Genomic DNA, 15,958 nt, shown 5'->3' with positions numbered 1-15,958 from the left:
GGTTCCTCTGCCTTTTCTAAATCCAGCTATAACACCTGGAAGTTCTTGGTTCACGTATTGCTGAAGCCTGGCTTGGAGAATTTTGAGAATTACTTTGCTAGCGTGTGAGATGAGTTTAATTGTGCAGTAGTTTGAGCATTCTTTGGCATTGCCTTTCTTAGGGTTTGGAGTGAAAACTGACCTTTTCCAGTCCTGTGGCCACTGCTGAGTTTTCCAAATTTGCTGGCATATTGACTGCAGCACCTTCCAGCATCATCTTTTAGGATTTGAAATAGTTCACCTGGAATTCCATCACCTCCACTAGCTTTGTTCATAGTGATGCTTTCTAAGGCCCACTTGACTTCACATTCCAGGATGTCTGGCTCTAGGTGAGTGATCACACCATCGTGATTATCTGGGTCATGAAGATCTGTTTTGTATAATTCTTCTGTGTATTCTTGCCACCTCTTCTTAATATCTTCTGCTTCTGTTAGGTCCATACCATTTCTGTCCTTTATTGAGCCCATCTTTGCATGAAATGTCCCCTTGGTATCTCTAATTTTCTTGAAGAGATCTCAGTCTTTCCTTTTCTATTGTTTTCCTCTATTTCTTTGCACTGATGGCTGAGGAAGGCTTTCTTATCTCTCCTTGCTATTCTTTGGAACTCTGCATTCAAATGGGTATATCTTTCCTTTTTCCTTTGCTTTTGTCTTCTCTTTTGTTCACAGCTACTTGTAAGGCTTCCTCAGACATCCATTTTGCTTTTTTGCATTTTGTGGTCCACTGGAGAAGGGAATGGCAAACCAGTATTCTTGCCTTGAGAACCCCATGAACAGTATGAAAAGGCAAAAAGATAGGACACTGAAAGATGAACTTCCCAGGTCAGTAGGTGCCCAATATGCTACTGGAGATGAGTGGAGAAATAACTCCAGAAAGAATGAAGGGATGGAGCCAAGGCAAAAACAACACCCAGTTGTGAATGTGACTGGTGATAGAAGCAACGTCCGATCCTGTAAAGAGCACTATTGCATAGGAACCTGGAATGTTAGGTCCATGAATCAAGGCAAATTGGGAGTGGTCAAACAGGAGATGGCAAGAGTGAACATCAACATTCTAGGAATCAGCAAACTAAGATGGACTGGAATGGGTGAATTTAATTCAGATGACCATTATATCAACTACTGTGGGCCGGAATCCCTTAGAAGAAATGGAGTATCCATCATAGTCAACAAAAGAGTCCAAAATGCAGTACTTGGATGCACTCTCAAAAACGACAGAATGATTTCTGTTCATTTCCAAGGCAAACCATTCAATGTCACGGTAATCCAAGTCTGTTACCCGACCAGTAACGCTGAAGAAGCTGAAGTTGAACAGTTCTATGAAGACCTACAAGACCTTTTAGAACTAACACCCCAAAAAGATGTCCTTTTCGTTGTAGGGGACTGGAATGCAAAAGTAGGAAGTCAAGAAACACTTGGAGTAACAGGCAAATTTGGCCGTGGAGTACAGAATGAAGCAGGGCAAAGACTAATAGAGTTTTGCCAAGAGAATGCACTGGTCGTAGCAAACACCCTCTTCCAACAACACAAGAGAAGACTCTACACATGGACATCACCAGATGGTCAACACCAAAATCAGATCGATTATATTCTTTGCAGCCAAAGATGGAGAAGCTCTATACAGTCAGCAAAAACAAGACTGGGAGCTGACTGTGGCTCAGATCGTGAACTCCTTATTGCCAAATTCAGACTTAAATTGAAAGTGGGGAAACCACTAGACCATTCAGGTATGACCTAAATCAAATCCCTTACGATTATACAGTGGAAGTGAGAAATAGATTTAAGGGACCAGATCTGATAGACAGAGTGCCTGATGAACTATGGACGGAGGTTCGTGACATTGATTGAGCTGTACCTTGTTTGAATTGACAGTCCTTGCCTCTGCACCTCCATCCTGTAGCTCACCTGTCAGTTATCAGCTAGGAACCCATTTGTGTTCACAAACCTTTTTTCTGTTTTATGTATTTTGATATTTATTGATTTCTGTGACTTAGATGCTGACTGAAACCACCAAAGGCTTGGAGGTTACAATAGTGTTAGATGTGGCCCAAGGGTTTCTGTAACAACTCCAGGATAGTAACTGCTGTCAAATTCCTGTTGTTGGCTTGTAGTTGAGGTCATGTTAACAACAACAAATAAAATATAGTATTAACCATTAGAATCAAAATACAAAGATATTCACTGGTGGTTATGCCTGACACTTGATGGTTAGTGGGAGTCATCACTAGACTTGTGACTGCCTCAGCCCCATGTACAGCACATAATTCTTTCCTTTAACTTTATGATGTGGCTGGATGATACCAAGTACTACTTAGGTCCTCAGGGGTGAGCTGAATGGCAGCATGATCACTTCTCTATTCGTGGCACTTCAGGCTCTTAATAATAAGGTATATTAACTGGGGAAGAACTGTGTTTACCATCCTAGTTGGCAGTGCTCAACCAGCAGCAGAATGAAAGTGACTTTAACTGATGCAACACAATGAGAAGTCATCATCGGACATTGTATAGCCTTTGTGTGGGTTAAATCAATGTAAGATGCAGCCATACCAAAAGTGATGCAGCTGAGCCCAAGATCGGGCTAGAGAAGGGGTCAAGAACACAAATAAAAGCTCAAGGGGAAGGAAAAAGGACAAGAGAAAGGAAAAAGTCCAGAGCAAAGAGGAGTCTGATCAGATTACCTCTCATCAATGCACAGGAGCAGAATAAGAGTTGGTATTGAACAGGTCTAGTGTATTTGGGGTCTTGAGGTAAATGATAAATGTTTAGACATATGGTAGGGGAGAATGGGCTAGAGATGGAGGCACCACAGAAATCATACTGAGGTTCAGTCAGTCGAAGCCGTAACATTCAAATGGAGGCAGTTAGAAAGGTTCTTTGACTTTACAGTGGCTCCTGCGATCAACAGGGCTTTTGTCTCATGATCTGTTTATGTAGTACATTTTAAGGCAACAGCTACATTCGTCATACATACTAGAAACCATAAAAAAGCATCAAGAACTAAAATGTACATCATACACTTGTATGTGTGTGTGTATTTTACAAAGAGGTGGAAAAATAAACATCATGTCCAACTCTGTGACGCCGTGGAGTGTAGCCCGCCAGGCTCCTCCATCCATGGGATTCTCCGGCCAAGAATACTGGAGTGGGTTGCCATACCCTTCTCCAGAGAATCTTCCCAACCCAGGGATCCAACCCGGTTCTCCTGCATCGCAGAGGTTAAAAGGCCTCTTATTTAAAAAAAAAAAAAATACAATGAGGTTTTTGGTATACATGTGAAGAATGAATTATCATCTGCAAGATGATAGGACCAGATTGAAAAAGAGAAAAGAGGCCAATCGCAAGGAAGGAAAAAAATGTGAAATCCTAGAAGGAAGGATATTTTAAGAGAAACTAATAAACATTAAGTGCTGTGGAGACATTAAGTGACATACAAGCTACAAAAGAACTCATATTTTGGACTAACTGGTATCTTTGATGAGTATAGCTTTGATGAACTGGTGGCTGCAGAAGTCAAGGTGTGGCTTCTGGAGGTGAAGAAATAGAAAACTGACAATGAGGTGAAGGAGTAGGACACCATTTCTGACTCCCCAGCACATCTGCGACCTACCTGTGTCTACAGGATACCTGGTCGTGTTTGCATCAACATTTACTTCCAGTTGGTTTCTGTTTTAATTCAGATGGTGTGTTACTATCTGAGCTTAAAGCATAAAATCAGCAGACCTGGGTTTGAATTACCTCTCTTTATCTCAATATATTTGTTAGGAATGTGCCTTTTTTCTAACAACAAAAAACCCTGGCTAAGCAATGGTTTGAGGAAGGAAAAGGTTTATTAGTTTCAAGTAAAAGGAACTCTGAAGGTAGCAGACCAGGAAGGGGCATCTGCACAAGGAAATTGCTATGGATCTAGGCCCCTCCTGTTTTTCTTTTCTACACTGTTAGAGTGTGTTATTCAACCTCATTGCTACTGTGAGGTTGAAAGCAAGATAACTGCTAATTTTGTTTTCCAGGCAGGAAAAAAGGCTGAAAGCTTCTCCTGAAGTTTTGTCCTTTGTTTAGCAAGAAAAGTTTTTCCCAACACACTTTTACATATATCTCATTAGTCAGTACTATCAGATGGCCACAACCAAGTGCAAAGAGATCTGGGAAGGGAAATGTTTTAGCTTTTGATCCGCTATGCTAGAGGAATGCAACGGGGAAAAACAGATTGTGTGTGGCTTTTTGATAGCTAGCTGAGTGCCTGCCACACTTTGGTTTCTCATCTGTGCAAGGAAGACAGTAGCTAATACTATGAGTAAATGAACACAGACACTTAATAGATTCTAGTAGTGGCAGGTTAAACGATTCAGACTATATTAGTTGTCTATCGCTGTGTAACAAATTACCCAAAAGATAAATGCAGTAAAACAGTGCTCGTTACATCACAGTTCTGTGAATCGGACACCCAGGAGAAGCTTTGCTGAGTAGTTCTGGCTCAGTGTCTTAGGGTTGCAGTTCAGGTGTCAGCCAGGGAAGCAGTACATCCGAGGCTTGCATCATATGGATACTCTATAGGAATCAAAATTATGTAACCTTCTCTCCAAGCTTCTCTATACATATTTGTTGCTTGCCTAAAATGCAATTTAAGCAATTTCTCCTAAATGTTCTTGCTGCTTTAAAGGAATAGTTGCTTCAAAGAAATTACTTTCTAGTTTTCCACTGTTAATCCAATTAAGCTCTGTAAAGATGCAAACCTATAATCCTCATCTATGATATTATTACCATACAATAACTGCTGTTAAAAAAATTTATCACACATAATTTATTTCTTTGTAAGATGATTAAACAGTAGGGTTCTCTCAGATTTGTGGGGAAATTAAACTCTTGGCTCAATGTCTTTTCTCCTACTTGTAGCTGGGGACACTGATCTTATTTTTTAGAGGAAAATAAGACTGCATGGTAGCTAGCAGGTCTGTCTCCTGTTACACATGTTTTTAAGCATTTTCCCAACCCTCTTTTGTAAGCTCACTGATATTTAGTCTGGGAGGTTGGGGAAATTTTTACAGCGCAAAGATACTTTAACACTGGAGTTTCAACAATCCCATAGTTTTTTTTTACCAACTCCACTAGAGGGCACAGTTGAGCGGGCGCTAGATCAAAACCCTGAGTTGCTGGAAAAGGAAGCAAAGCCTGTGAACCAATTATCCTTGTGATGGAGAAAGCATTTGTGAAAAGTATTTGCTCCTGTTGCATATAATCTGAAATGGATGAATAGAGTTGAGTGGGAGTGTCCCCACTGGTCAGAATTTTTGACAAAATAGAAAGATGGGAGAACATTTGAAAATGTGAGTGCAATTTGAACAAATGTCTCTAAGGTGAAGTTGATTGTGTTACTACTATTCATGTTCATTAGCAAGTTACACACACACACACACACACACTGCCCTCCTCCCCTGACAGGAATCCTTGTTGATCAGTCTACTTCCTTTTTTTCCTCTCTCTCTGAAAATACTTTCTAAGCGATGTCAGTTTTCAGCCAGTTTGTGGCTCTAGTTATAATCCCTTGGGCTCTTTTAATATACTTTTCTCCCATCGATATTATCCATTTTATCCAAGAAACATTTTAACAGCCTGATGTTCATAAAGCTTCACCTTAGATATTAGGATTGATATAGAGTGGTGAATTCAGCTAATGACTGTGAGAGGACGTTGTGCTTGGCATTTTGTCCACATTATATTAGTTCTTACAGCAACCCTTTTGGACAGACATTATATCCCCATTTTACTGATGAAGAAATTAGGCTGAAAGGCTGATTTATGCAATATCATAGTCAGTAAAGGTACTGGAATTCAAATGCTAGTTTAAAACTCTTCAGTATTTTGCAATATCAAAAATGATTAAGGTGGCCACTGGCCACAGTGTTAGAAATGTGCATGAACCATATTTCTAGGCAGACTTAAATAATTGTTAAAATGAAGTGCCATGAGAATGCCAAGAAGGATTCATTCCATCTGAGAGATCAAAGAAGGCTCAACTAAGAAGATGGCTTTGAAAGTGGCCCTGAAGGATGCATAGGTTTTTTTATTAAACAGGTAAAAGGGATTGGGGCCTTCCAGGCTGATAAGGCACAGCAGAAGCAAAGGCAGGTTAGCTGTAGGGCACACGCTGTATCTGGGGAGTGAAGTCCTTTAAATGCCCAAAGGAGTGTCCCATTAGAAGTGGAGTAGGTGTCTGATTAGGGGAGTGATTTGTTTCATTTGGAGGTTTGAGGGAAAGAGTGCTGTGGCACTGTGGAGGAGGGATTAAATCATTGATTTAGTGGTTCATCTGAGAAATAATCAGGATCTGAGGGAAATGGAAAGAAAACTAAGAAACTGCCAAAAGGTGCTCAAAAGCCCAATCTATTGGATACTGGAGTGAAGGACATGGGAATTGAGTTACTGAGGGTTGTAGACTCTTACATTTTAAAAATTACTTTAATTACTTATTTTTTAAAGTTATTAAATTACTGAGTGGGTAATGATTCTAGGCACAACAATGGGGAGCATGGTGGGGGACACTTTTTGTTGGCACGCAGAGTTGAGTTCAGGCCAGTTCTGGGGTACCATGGAGTTATCTTACGGTAAATTGTCTGCAGCTTGTGATGCAAACCTGGAATGAGTTCTGTGAGGCCATGAGGAGAGGACACAGTGGACAAGGGCTGAGTATTGGGAATACTTCCATTTACAGGGAAATGTGGGTCTGGTTACTGAGGGGTACGTGGTAGTACTTGTTAGATTAGGCAGGTCGATATCACTGACTAAGGGACTAAGGAGCTTGAGGATTGCAACTTGTCTCTTAGTGAATAGGAGGCCAGAGATAAGTGTCTGGGACAGAGTGCGGGAGATGCAGAGTAGAAGGTGAGGAAGATTGTGCAGGAGTTCTGGGGGCAATGGAGCAGGAAATTAAAATCTCTTCCTGCTTAAGAGCTCTGCCTCTCATGGGAGCTACCAGCAAATGTGGGAGGTCCCCAACCAAGATTCTCTGACACACTGGAAATTTTGGCTTATTGACAATTAAGTCTTCTTCCACTTTCTTCACACCCACCTCCCTGGGTGTGCTCCCAGACAAGGCTTTTAATTCACCCTTTATTTACTGTTATCTTTCTTAAAAGCAATCTCTGACTACAAAGGGTAGCAAGAGGTAGATCTTTGTGGTGATGGAATAGTTCTGTATTTGTAGTAGCAGTTATACAAATCCACATGAGAAAAAGTGACACCCACATATTTACCAATTTTTTTTCCTAGTATTGATATCATACTATTGTTTGGGGTGAGGATATTGGGTTGTCTCTGTACTAGCTTTGCAACTTCTTGTAAATCTCTAATTTTTAAGGCAAGTGATTCTGTTCAGTCCATCTCTCTTTGATATCTTTGTTTTAGACCTATTGACAACAAATTTGAGGCCCTTCTCAATACCCTTTAATTGTGTTTAAGCATCAACCTTGAAGTTTTTTTTTTTTTTAATTCCTTGGATTCAGTTCCTTCTGCTTCCAGATCTGACTGGCTAGCCTCCAACTCTAATGATAGTCTATCTCCCACCATTATACTTATTTTACTATTTTGAAAAAGAAAAATATACTATCAAAAAGGTATACTTGCATGTGTCCACATATATAAGTTTATAGGACAACGGTTCACCAGTTAAGGGGTTTAACAATGGCTAGATGGGCTTTTTTTTTTTTTTTAACTCACCCGTCCACCATGTTTATATATGTTCTATGTTCTTGTATTCTATCCAAAAGATCCTTACTCAGACAATCTTCCACCTTTTACTGTAAGAAAATAGAACAGTAACAGAAATAACTGCCCCAAGATGATTCAACCAGTGAATTAGGCCAAAGGCTAAATTAAATTTTTCAGGTCTTTCAACTGTAACTGTTTACTAAATTAGTCACTTAAAAAAAGAGAGCTTACCAATACTTATGATAAGGACCAAGTGAAAACCAGACAGTGCGCCTGAAAGAAGTATCAGACATTTTTATATTCTCTGTGGGGACTGATGATAGGAAGTAGGATAGAGTATTATAGAGGTGTTTCATGTATTTATTTACATTAAAGCAACGTGTATTTATTGAGGGCCTTAAATTCAAGACCCTGTGTTAGCTGTTCCTGGGAAAACAAAGAAGTAAAATGTCCATGTTCTCATGGAGGTTATAGTGTGGTTGGTGAAACATTAATTTTCCTATAAACAGTACTTAGCAATGCAATTATAGTATGAATTACAAATGGCTAGTATAGTAAAAACAGACAACTATAAATGTAGTATAGTAAAAAATAATCTTTAAAAACTTCCTAAGATTGGAGACACTGATGTTGAGGAATATGGACCTTGAAGGAGAAAGGGAACAAGAGATATTTAATACAAGAGAGGAGAGGAAAGTGGAAGACTAATGTTCTCAATCTCCTGGGAGGAAAGAGAAAGTAATTGTTAAAAGCACAGATGTTTCTTCTGCTTACTTTGGAGTTAATTTACTCTTCTTTTTTTAGTTTCCTAGGATGGAAACTTAAATTATCAATTTTAGATCTTTCTTCTTTTCTAATAAAGAGTCAATGCTATAAATTTCTCTCTAAGCACTGCTTTTGCTGTGTCCCAGAAGTTTTGATAAGTTGTGTTTCCACTTTCTTTAGTTCAAAATACTTTAAAATTTCTCTTGAGACTTCTCTGAATAATGTGTTACTTAGAACTGTGTTGTTTAATTTCCACATATTTTGGGATTTTCTGATTGTCTTTCTGTTACTGCTTTCTAGTTTAATTCCCTGGGGTCTGAGGGAAACCTTGTATGATTTCTGGTCTTTCACAATTGTTAAAGTGTGTTTTATGGCCCAGAATGTGGTCTGTCTGGTAAATGTTCCATAGGAGCTTGAGAAGATTGTCTCTTCTGCTGTGGTTGGGTGCAGCAGTCTGAGATGTCAGTTATAGCCAGTTGATCAATGGTGTGGTTGAGTTCAGCTGTGTCCTGACTTTCTGCCAGCTGGTCCTGTCTATATCTGAGAGAGGGGAGTTGAAGTTTCCAGCTGCGATAGTGTGTTTGAACATTTCTCCTTGCAGTTCTACTAGTTTTTTTTTTTGTTTATCTACTGTTAGGCATGACACATTAAAAATTGTTACATCTTCTTAAAGCATTAACCCATTTACCATCATATAATGCTCTTCTTTATCCCTGGTCTCTTTCCTTAGTTTTAAAACTGCTCTGTCTGAAAGTAGTATAGCTACTCCTGCTTTCTTTTCATTAGTGTTAGCATGGAATCTTCTCCATCCATTTACCTTTCATCTACACATCCTTATATTTAAGGTGAGTATCTTGTAGACAATATATAGGTAGATGGGTTGTGTTTTCTGATCCAGTCTGACAATCCCTTTTAATTGGTTCATTTAGACCATTGGCATTCAAAATGATTATTGATATAACTGGATTAATATTTACCATATGTGTTACTATTTCTATTTGTTGACCTTGTTCTTTATTCCTATTTTTGTCTTCCATCCTTCCTGCTTTTTGTGGTTTTAATTGAGCATTTGCTATGATTCTATTTTTTTTCCTTTCTTAGTGTATCAGTTATCCTTTTTAAAAAAATTCTTTAAAAAACGATTGCCCTAGAGTTTGCAATATACACTTACAATTAATCCAAATCCATTCTCAAATAACACTTACCATTTTATGGGTGGTATGGTACCATATATTAACAAAATAATCCTAATTCCTTCCTCCCCCCTTTGTACCACTGCTGTCATTCTTCACTTCTATGTAAGTATACAAAAGCCTGTGTGTGTGTAAAATCTAATACACATTGTTGCTATTATTATTTCAAACACTGTTCTCTGTTAGCTCAATTAAGAAGAAGCATAAAAATTTTAATTTTATCTTCACTTATCCCTTCTTTGAAGTTCATCCTTTCTTTATGTAGGTCTAAGTTTCTGACCTGTGTTATTTTTCTAAAGAACTTTTAACATTTCTGGCAAGGCAGGTTTACTAGACAACAAATTTCTTTTTGTTTGTTTGAGAAAGTATTTCTCCTTCACTGTTGAAAAATAATTTGACAAGATACAGAGTTCTAGGCTGATGGTTTGTTTTTGTGTCTTCCTTTCAACACTAAACATTTCACTCCATTCTCTTCTTGCTTGAATGGTTTCTGAGGAGGAGTCAGAGGTTAATTCTTACCTTTGCTCCTCTATAGGTAAGGGTTTTTTCCCTTCTGGCTTCTTTCAGGATTTTTCCTTTATGTTTAATTTTCTGTAATTTCTGAAGACGACATGCGGTGTAGTTTCTTTGTTTTGTTTGTTTGCATTTGGCATTTATCGTGGTTGGTGTTCTTAAGCTTATTGGATTTGTGGTTTGGAGTCTGATGCTAATTTGAAGAAATCCTCAGTCATTACTGTTTGAGATATTTCCTCCCTTCCTTTCTCTCCTTCTCCCTCTTGTACCCCATTTGTGTGTGTTTCACCTTTTGTAAATTGTCCCACAATCCTTGGATGGTCCTGTCTTTTTCCTCGGTCTTTATTCTCTTTGCTTTCTGGCTTTTGAGGATTCTATTGCTATATCCTCTAGCTCAGAGTTTCTTTCCCCAACTGTATCCAGTCTACTAAATGCCTATCAAAAGCCTACTTCATTGCTGTTGTTGTTGTTATTTTTTTTTATTTTTTTTATTTTTTATTTTTTTAAATTTAATAATTTTAAAACATGTGTTCCCCATCCTGAACCCTCCTCCCTCCTCCCTCCCCATACCATCCCTCTGGGTCGTCCCAGTGCACCAGCCCCAAGCATCCAGCATCGTGCATTGAACCTGAACTGGCATCTCGTTTCATACATGACATTTCACATGTTTCAATGCCATTCTCCCAAATCTTCCCACCCTCTCCCTCTCCCACAGAGTCCAAAGCCTGTTCTATACATCAGTTCTATACATTTTTTTTTTTAATCTCTAGCATTTCTTTTTGGTGCTTTCATGTTGTGTGTGTGTTTTCATCTTTTGGTATATCTTATTTTTTTCTTGATAGCCAGACTTAATTGTTTAAAAGAAGTAATGTAAACAGGTGTAAGTAATGCGGCGGTGAGATATTGGGGGAGGGGAAGCACTCTACTCCTGTGATTGGGTTTCGGTCTTTCAGCGAGCCTGTGCCTTTCAGCTATGGACTTCACAAGTGTTTCTTTAGGTTTTTTTTTTTCCCCCCTCCCCCGTCAGGTAGGACATGACGGCATAGAGCTGGCTGGAGTTGGGTATTTCCCTTCCCCTGGTCTTAGACTCTGAAAATACCCCAGCAGATGAGGCTCTGGTAACTAGTCTCACTTGCTGGGGCTTTCCCAATGGCTCGGCAGGTAAAGAACCGCCTGCAATGCAGGAGACACAGGAGACGCGGGTTCGATCCCTGAGTGAGGAAGATCCCTTGGTGGAGGAAATGACAACCTACTCCAGTATTCTTGCCTGGAGAATCCCATGGGCTGAGGACCCTATCGGGCTACAACCCAAAGAGTCACAAAGATTCGGAGAGGACTGAACACCTAAGCAGCACACAAAGGACTTGTTAAAGAGGGTACATTTCAAAATAGTTCCTCTTCCTCCCCCTGCCAATCGTATGAGGGATTTTTCTCCTGTAGTTCCGGTGGGAACCAGGTCAAACTTCTGGAGGTAAGTCTCACAGTATTGTGGGCCACCCATAAAAAGGTCGCACTGGAGTTTTAACTCTGAGCGTTGTCTTGCACGCTGAGCCTCCAACACTTGTCGATTGCATTCAGGTTTTCCTGCTCCGGCTCTGGCGCCCGCAGATGTTTCCAATGGTGAGTCTCAGTTTCAGTAAACTGCAGCTCTCCATCTTTGCTCCTCTCTTCAGTCTTGGAGACAGCAGTTTGCCTTATGTCCTCCCCTCTCTTATGGATCCAAGAGAGTTGGTTTTTCAGTCTGTTAGCTTTTTACTTCTTAGGACTGAGTGACTGCTTCAAACTCCTTAATTGTGGAAACGGAAACCGGAAGTCCCAGAGGATAGATTTTTGAATGGAAGAATCTTCTAATTAGCTGTTTCATCATGGGTGAGTTATACAGAGTCTCTGGTTTCAGTTTTGTAGTCTATAAAATGAGTGTTTTAAGAGCACGGACTTCTGGGCTCAAAGGGAGGATTAAATAAGTTAGAATGGAGACACTCTTGATGTTTCAGATGCTGCAAATATTTTCCTATATTTGGTTATCTGTTTGTTTCCTTTGAATTCTGCCCATAGTGTTACTTATGGAAGAGAAATACTTAATTTTAATGTCAAAATTATCAACTGTTTACTTTGTGCTTTGTGGAGGACTTATTTAAATCAGTTGAAGGTACTTAAAAGCCTAATAGGAAAATGGAAAAAAGATATGAATAGGCAATTCACAAAACCAATTGACCTAAATGAGTAACATCTCTATGAAAGAAATAACCTCACTGACAATCAAGTAACTACAAACTAACAGCATGATGAGATATTTTTTCTAGACAGATGTTCTGGCAGTACCTTGTTATTTAGTCAATAAGTCGTATCCTTTGCTTTTGCGACTAGATGGACTGTAGCCCATCAGGCTCCTCTGTCCATGGGAGTTCCCAGGCAAGGACAGTGGACCGGGTTGCCTTTTCCTTCGCCAGGGGATCGTCCCAAACCAGGAATGGAACCTACATCTCCTGCATTTGCAGGCGGATTCTTTACCATAGAGCCATCAGGGAAGCCTAGCAAAGAGCAGTATGCATAATTTATAACCCAACTATACCAACCCTGGATGTTTGTTACGGAGAATCATTTTGCATAGGACATAGGTATAAGGTTTTCAGTGTGGATTTTGTTGTTGTAATCCATCACAGAAGTACTAGATACAAAGTGAGAAAGCTCTGTAGCAGCCAGAAATAATTAGAGTACACCGTTAGGGAGAGGCTTGTTCAAAACCATGGTATTGGGTAAAAAAATAAATTTATGACACAATAATTTGTATAATTTAAAAATATATACACTTCAAAATATACAACTTTTCCAGCTTTATTCAGGCATGATTGACATATAATAAAAATTATGTATATATTTATGGTGTACAATGTGATGTTTTGATGTAGGTATACATTGTGAAATGATTAGTGATAGGTGATGTCATTGATGGGTAATAAGGTGAGGGAAATATCGGTGAGAGTGAGGAAAATTTCATGAAGCAAAAAGATTTTATGGCGATATAGTGATCTTTGTAAATTAGGTAAGGTTAAATTAAGTCAACATATTTCTCAGATCATTCCTAGTTAATGCCAGATGCAAACTGTAGTTTCAAAATGCAGTTTTACAAATGTCTCAACAACTGCTAGTCCTCTGTATTTTCTCTTTATGTTTATTATTACTATTAAAAATTGATGTTATTGGAAATAAAAGCAAAAATAAACAAATGGGACCTAATTAAAATTAAAAGCTTCTTCATAACAAAGGAAACTATAAACAAGGTGAAAAGACAGCCTTCAGAATGGGAGAAAATAATAGCAAATGAAGCAACTGACAAACAACTAATCTCAAAAATATACAAGCAACTCCTGCAGCTCAATTCCAGAAAAATAAATGACCCAATCAAAAAATTGGCCAAAGAACTAAATAGACATTTCTCCAAAGAAGACATACAGATGGCTAACAAACACATGAAAAGATGCTCAACATCACTCATTATCAGAGAAATGCAAATCAAAACCACTATGAGGTACCATTTCACGCCAGTCAGAATGGCTGCGATCCAAAAGTCTACAAATAATAAATGCTGGAGAGGGTGTGGAGAAAAGGGAACCCTCTTACACTGTTGGTGGGAATGCAAACTAGTACAGCCACTATAGAGAACAGTGTGGAGATTCCTTAAAAAACTGGAAATAGAACTGCCATATGACCCAGGAATCCCACTGCTGGGAATACACACCGAGAAAACCAGAAATGAAAGAGACACGTGTACCCCAATGTTCATTGCAGCACTGTTTATAATAGCCAGGACGTGGAAGCAACCTAGATGTCCATCAGCAGACGAATGGATAAGAAAGCTGTGGTACATATACACAATGGAGTATTAGTCATTAAAAAGAATACATTTGAATCAGTTATAATGAGGTGGGTGAAACTGGAGCCTATTATACAGAGTGAAGTAAGCCAGAAAGAAAAACACCAATACAGTATACTAATGCATATATATGGAATTTAGAAAGATGGTAACAATAACCCTGTATGTGAGACAGCAAAAGAGACACAGATGTATAGAACAGTCTTTTGGACTCTGTGGGAGAGGGAGAGGGTGGGATGATTTGGGAGAATGGCATTGACACATGTATATTATCATATGTGAAACGAATCACCAGTCTAGGTTCGATGCATGATACAGGGTGCTCGGGGCTGGTGCACTGGGATGACCCAGAGGGATGGGATGGGAAGGAAGGTGGGGGGGTGGGTGTTCAGGATGGGGAACACATGTACACCCATGGCTGATTATCATATCAATGTATGGCAAAACCAATACAATATTGTAAAGTAATTAGCCTACAATTAAAATAAATACATTTATATTTAAAAAAAAAAGGAATGATAAGAGCAGACATCCTTAACCTTCCCTTGTTCTTGATCTAAGGGGAGAGAATTCAGCCTTCACCACTAGGTATGATGTTAGGCAGATGTCTTTTTTTGTAGAGATCCTTTAGAAGTTCCTTTCTCTTTCTAGTCTGCTAAAAGTTTTAATAGTGAATAGATGTAAAATTTTGTTACATTCCTTTTCTGCCTCAAATGGTACTGCTTTATGAATGTTGATGGAGTGGATTGCAGTGATTGATTTTTGATTATTAATGCCAGTCTTGTATTTCTAGGATAAATCCCATTTGGTGATGGTGTATTAACATTATTATTTTTTTATATTGCTGAATTTGATTATCTAATAGTTCACTGAAGATTTTGCATGTATGTTTATGAGATGTGTTAGTCTCCACTCTTCTTGTACTGTTGTTGGGTTTTGGTATCAGGTAGCTCTCGTGTCATAAAGTAAGTTGGAAAGTATTCCTTCCTCTTCTGTTTTCTGGAACAACATTGTGTAGCGTTTGTGTATATTCTTTAAGTATTTGCTGGAATTTACCAGCGAAACAGTCTGGGCCTGGGAATTTCTTTTTCAGAACATTTAAACCATGGATTGAATTTATTTGTTTTAAGATTACATAGGTTATTTATTTCATTTGGGATGAGTTTTGATAGTTTTTTTTTAATTGGTTCATTTTATCTAATTTTTAAAATTTTTGAGCACTGAGATTTTCATAGTATTCACTCATTATCCTATCCATGCATTATTGACTCTATAGTGATATACCTTCATTCCTGATATTGGGAATTTGTGTCTTTTATCTTTTTTTCAGTCTTTCAAGATGTGCAGAAATTTTATTGTTATTTTCAAAGAACTAGATTTTGGTTTTGTGATTTTTTTCCCCCTATTCTTTTCCTGCTTTCCATTTTATTAATTTCTATTTTTTATTATTTTCTTCCTTCTGTTTCTTTTGGTTTATTTTCCTCCTCTTTTTCTAGTTTATTAAAGTGGAAGCTTTATTTAGATTATTGACTTGACTTTTTCTCTAATGTAAATACTTAATGTTTGGAGATTTTCCTGGTTTTTCTTTCTGTTATTAACTTCTAGTTTAATGACATTATTGTCAAACAGCATATATTATATCAATTCTTTTAAATTTGTTAAGATTTCCTTTATGACCCAGTATATGGTCTATCAGGTAAATGATCTGTATGTACTTGAAAAAACTACACATTCTGCTGTTGTTGTGGGAGAATTCTGTGAACGTCAGTTAGATGTCAGTGGCCAGTGGTGCTGTTCAGTCACCACTGGTGATTGGTCAAACCAGCGATTCCATGATCTTGTTGATTTTCTGTGTACTACTTCAGTCAATAACT

The sequence above is a fragment of the Bos javanicus genome, chromosome 2 (assembly GCF_032452875.1).
Source record: "Bos javanicus breed banteng chromosome 2, ARS-OSU_banteng_1.0, whole genome shotgun sequence".
NCBI lineage: Eukaryota > Metazoa > Chordata > Mammalia > Artiodactyla > Bovidae > Bos > Bos javanicus.
This window is presented reverse-complemented; position numbering follows the sequence as displayed.